Raw genomic sequence first — 5,839 nt, 5'->3', positions numbered from 1 at the left:
AGACTCATGACTAGATCACAAGGACACCCACCCATGAGCTCAAAAAGAGGGATGAAAGGGAAACCACAGTTTGCCTATGCCTGGAGTGGTCTTTCAGTATAGATATGAAAAGTTGTGATATTCTGGGTATAAAACTAATGCTCCTGAGGATATTGAAATGAGGCATCTTGTTAACAGCAAAATTTCTTTTTGTCTATCACGAATGTCACAGTGCCTTTTTATTATCTTCTTTATAATTCAGATAGATGTCTCTGCCCTTGGTGAGACTTCAGTTTCTTCATTTTTATTATTGAATCCTTCCCTTGTTCTTCATCCATTCTCAGATCTTCAGCCACCGGTCATGAGTTTCCAGACCCCTCTCCATGCAAGAGGGAAGCAAACAAGACCATCAGGTCTGGCAGAAGAAGGTGAGAGAAGAGTCTTACTGTATAGTCAGCTGAGCATCCTATTCCTGCCCATGATTCTTGGGCCTCTGGCAGCCATAGCAGCAATTTTCTTCATGTAGGCTTTGGGTTAAAAGGGTCCCTCTGTGGTTATGGTTCTCTGTGTAAGAGTTACTCTATAATCAATTTGGAAAGAAAAGAAATCAAGGTCATTTGAAACTCTCCTGATTAAGTAGCTTAACTTTTGTGCCTATAGACCAAAACATTTGGTCACAACCATCTTCTTTTGGGGGAGCTTTATTTACATTACATTTCTCTGCTCATTTATTCAAAAAAATTTTTTTCATTAACTTTTAAATGGGAATGAGGTAAGGTAGTCTTTAGAATTCCTACTACCCACAATGAATTGCAATGATTATTATTCTTCTGTAAGTATTAATTCACTTATGACATACATTTTTATTGTAATATGTTTGCTCCTTGGGCTTTGCTCAAAAGGTTATTTGGGGTCTAAATATTGTGATCAGTGAAATACCAAGAGCCAAGGCAAGTTCTCCTGAAATTCAAAACTTTTGGGAGCACGGATTAAATTCTCTGCAGAGATTTTAGCCTAGAAATGACATTAATTCAGTCCCCGACACAGATAAGTTGATTCCTGGCCTTCAGATTTCTTCATCACTCCTCAGCGGTCTCCGTTAACTGCCTCTAATCTTTGCAAGGTGTTTCCTTCTTCACACTCTGTTCAACCACCTTTTAGAACTTGTCAATTGTTTCCTACTGGGTCCCTGATTGATACACCTCTCTTCCTCTGCTAAGGGCAGGAGAACTATGGCAGGATATTCTTATTTAATTTTCAATGAGTTCCATGAGGGCAAGGACAATGGGCTTTGTTTTGCTCCGTCTGTTTTTATAAATGGATTAATTAATGTAGGAACATTGTTGGTCTGTCTTCGGGAAAATTATCAGTGAAGCAAGGAAGAAGGGATCTTAAAATCATATTTACATTTATGCAAACATATAATAGGGTCTGAGCTATACGTGTCTTATGTAAATTGTTTGTATATTATCAAAGCCAAGTTTTACCTTGCTGATCACAATATGAGAATGAAATAACCCATACTGGAAGAATTAATTCTTAAAATGTTTCAAGTAGCAGGTGTGCTTTTTGAACACAGGCTTTTAAAAAATCTTTTCTTTTTCATTGCTGGTTCATGAGTACCCAGCCTGGAAAGTAAGGATTTTTAATATTATTTCACACACATACTCTAGTAGTTTATTGTATGGAGATAGTGAAGGACAGGGAAGCCCGGTGTGCTGCAGTCACGAAGAACTGGACACAATTTGGCAACTGAACAACAAATACGTTAAAATTTAGTTAGTGGATTTGCAACTCTAGAACAGAAATATATTAAGTGATAATATGCTGAAGCCCAGAATCAGTCTGCATACTTACTGTTCAGTTGCTCTGTCATGTCCGACTCTGCGACCCCATGGACTGCGACATGCCAAGCTTCCATGTCTTTCACTATCTCCCGGAGTTGAACTATTATGCTCATGCTCATATAGAATAACAAAAATGTGTCATCCTCTAGTGCATTGATTTAATAGCTTTTTATAGATCTCAACCAAGCAATTATTCCCAAACCCCAGCTATTCTGACCTTCCTTATCATTGTTTTTCCTACTATAAAAATAATTTTGTACATAGTACCAGGTACTGACCAGGAATCTTAAGCACACACTACCCCTAAATTCTTAAGCTTTAATCTTTTGCAGTAGCTCTTCCATTCTGAAGAGAAAGGTTTCCTCAGAGAAACTAAAAGCAGCAGGCAGGACTTTGAAGATATATAAAAGGATGTTTTCTAAGTGTTCAGTGAAATACTTATTTATCTTTCTTTTTACTTATGGGACTCTTGATTGATTAATTTTTTCCAGTTCTCCAAATAATAAAGTTTACACTCTTTTTTTTTTTCTTTTCTTTTCAGTTCCCATTTATTTTTGGCTCTTGGGGCAATGTCATCTTTTCAATATGAAAAAAAGCAGCAAATTCATCACAATAGAATCTGAAGTGTAGAATAGGACAAAATCAAGAGGCGGGGAAGCAGTAGCAGAAGAGATGTTTGCCAAAAGATGGAAGGTGTTCTGTCCCCTGTCTGGGGAATGACGTTTAGGTGGCAGCACATACCTTTCCATATAGGTACAGAAGGGGCTGTATATATATATATATATATTTTTTTTTTTTGGTAAGAAAAGATGGGGTGGGAAGGGGTTTTCTGGAGGCTTAGAGACCAAGGCTATCTCTTGCTTCTCTTGATCCCCTTTCTCAAACAGGGGAAAGGAGGGAATCCAATGTTATTATGAAGGAGATAAAGTGGAAGAGGAAGGGATTCCCACTTGACAGGGTGGGGGCCAGAAACTTGCAAAGGTAATAGCTCAGGACAGAGCTTGGAAGGAGTCTGAAAATGAAGATAATACTGTCAACACCTCTGCAGAAGCTGAGAGGAGCAGGGAGATACTTGGCACCTAGGACTTCGGTACCCTGGATGCCCCTCTCCAAACCGAACCTTTTCTGGTAGGGACTTCTACCCACTGCTCAGTTTCCTTCCCCTGGGCCAGCACACTGGCCTAGGATGGCAGTCACTGATGCAGGTTTTCAGCACCCGGTTCTAAATGAGATTTGAGGAAACCCAGCCTCTTGGAGAGCTATCTCGAAAACAGAGAGGGAAATGTTAACTGGACAGATGGGAGGAGTGGGCACCAGAAGGAAAATGACAGGGTTACCCAGAATGGCAGAAATCTAGGCTCCCCAAGAGTGTAAAGAGAGAAGAGACATTCAACAAACAACAAATATTTATTGAGCGCCTATTATGTGCCAGGCACTGTTCTAGAATCCCCTCCCCCCAAAGAAAAACAAGATAGAGGCAGAAAATGCAAATTCTGAGGGAGAGGAAAGGGGTCGTTGAGGAAGAAGGCTGAGGGGATTAAGAAGCCTAAGGTGACAGGGACTTGGCCTTAGGCCTTCTCTTCGGCCTCCTCACTGAAATCCTCTTCCTCTTCTGCGGTGGCATCCTGGTACTGCTGGTACTTGGAGACGAGGTCGTTCATGTTGCTCTCAGCCTCGGTGAACTCCATCTCGTCCATGCCCTCACCTGTGTACCCGTGGAGGAAGGCCTTCCGGCAGAAAATGGCCGTGAACTGCTCTGAAATACACTTGAACAGCTCCTGGATGGCCATGCTGTTGCCAATGAAGGTGACTGCCATCTTGAGACCACGGGGTGGGATGTCGCAAACAGCTGTCTTGGCGCTGTTGGGGATCCATTCCATAAAGTAGCTCCTGTTCTTGTTCTGCACGTTGAGCATCTGCTCATCCACCTCCTTCATGGACATCTGCTCACAGAACACAGCAGCCATGCTGAGGTACTGGCCATGGTGGGGGTCACAGGCAGCCATCATGTTCTTGGCATCGAAGACCTGCTGGGTGAGCTCAGGGACAGTGAGGGCCCGATACTGCTGGCTGCCATGGCTGGTTAGAGGGGCAAAGCCAGGCACGAAGAAGTGGAGGCGTGGGAAGGGCACCATGTTGAAGGCCAGCTTGCGGAGGTTAGCATTGAGCTGGCCAGGGAAGTGGAGGCAAGTGGTGACTCCACTCATGTGGCCAAGACGAGGTGGTTCAGGTCTCCGTAGGTTGGCACGGTCAGCCTGAGGGTGTGGAAACATATGTTGTAAAGGGCCTCGTTCTCAATGCAGTAGGTTTCATCAGTGTTCTCCACCAGCTGATGGACAGAGAAGGTGGCGTTGTAGGGCTCAACCACAGTGTTGGACACTTTGGGTGAGGGCACCATGCTGAAGGTGTTCATGATGCGGTCAGGATACTCTTCACGGATCTTGCTGATGAGCAAGGTGCCCATTCCGGAGCCAGTGCCCCCACCCAGCGAGTGGGTCAGCTGGAAGCCCTGCAGGCAGTCACAGCTCTTGGCCTCCTTCCGAACCACATCCAGGACCGAGTCAACCAGCTTGGCTCCCTCTGTATAGTGGCCCTTGGCCCAGTTGTTGCCTGCCCCGGACTGACCAAAAACAAAGTTGTCTGGTCTGAAGATCTGACCAAAAGGACCTGAGCGAACAGAGTCCATGGTTCTGGGTTCTAGATCACCAAGATAGCACAAGGGACATATTTGCCACCTGTGGCTTCATTGTATTACACGGAGATGCAGTCCAGCTGCAGGTTGCTGTCCCCATGATAGGTGCCGGTGGGGTTGATGCCATGTTCATCACTGATCACCTCCCAGAACTTGGCACTGATCTGATTGCCACACTGACCGGCCTGGATGTGCACGATTTCCCTCATTGTTAAAATTTATTCTAATCCTTTTGCTCACTTCAAAGTGTGTACGGGGCAAAAACATAATATGGAATTAGTTTTTCTCTGCTGCTGGTCGCAGGGTGGAAAGATAGAATAGGACCCGGAGGCTGAAGCAGTGAGGTCCGAACGTGGCGGCAGGAAGGTTCTGAGAACAAGTTTACACTGTTAACACTGGCAATTATCTTTCACCCAGAACTCCTTCTAAGTAAATTTTATTTTCTTTATAATCCTTATTACATGTAAAATTATCTTAATATATTTATCTTTTTAAAAATCTTTCTTCTCCATAAGAATATAAACTCCATGAAGACTGGTACCAGCTTTATTCTTAGATCTTGGAAAGTATTTGACATATAATATGGATGGAAAAAAAATTTATGAAATAAATCATGATGTCTTTAGCTTTGGGCCTTTAGGTGGTAAAGTTGATTGTGTCACAGGTTATTTGGTGACAGCTATGTTTATAATGCTACATATTTTCTCTGAAAAGATATTCACTGGAAGAAAAAAATACCTTAGCATTTGGGGCCAAAAAACCCAGACAGATTTGATTATCAAAGTAGATGTAGATTCAAGGCTATGTGCCATCCATCAAGAGATGGTCCATTGCTCAGGAGGAAGGGATTCATACCTGTTACCACCGATGCTTTACTTTAAACAATTTCAAAATGTGCTGTAACTCCCACACCTTGTACTCCCAGAGTAAGATTTAGGATTAAACAGCTCCAAGAGTTTCCAATCTCAGTGGAAAATTGGCTGTCCCATGGAACAAGATCTATACTAACTGATTTCACCATGCAATTGTGTTGTTAATGAAAGCAGCATAAAACAAAACTTCACCCCTCTGTGTTCCATTTGTACATCTTGTACCTGAAATAAAATGTAACTGCTGTAAATCTTCAAGTTGGATTCAATAAAGCAATAATACTATACTGTACAAACTGACCATTTAGCTTAACGACTGATTCGTTACACCATTAACTTGTCTCATGCCTTGTGTTAGGGCTCCCTGCTAACTGACTAGTTGTTAACTACTGTAATGAACAGATTCTTCCAAGGGGGAAAACCTCTTACCTGGGGAAGTTGGTGATATCCCT

The 5,839-nt window shown here is 42.7% G+C and overlaps 1 pseudogene; it reads right to left on the bottom strand.

Moving 5' to 3' along the window:
- Positions 1-3,303: 3,303 nt before the first annotated feature.
- On the bottom strand, positions 3,304-4,760 carry LOC113902433 (annotated as a pseudogene).
- Between the last annotated feature and the right edge of the window lie 1,079 nt (positions 4,761-5,839).

The sequence above is a fragment of the Bos indicus x Bos taurus genome, chromosome 12 (assembly GCF_003369695.1).
Source record: "Bos indicus x Bos taurus breed Angus x Brahman F1 hybrid chromosome 12, Bos_hybrid_MaternalHap_v2.0, whole genome shotgun sequence".
Lineage (NCBI taxonomy): Eukaryota > Metazoa > Chordata > Mammalia > Artiodactyla > Bovidae > Bos > Bos indicus x Bos taurus.
This window is presented reverse-complemented; position numbering and strand designations above follow the sequence as displayed.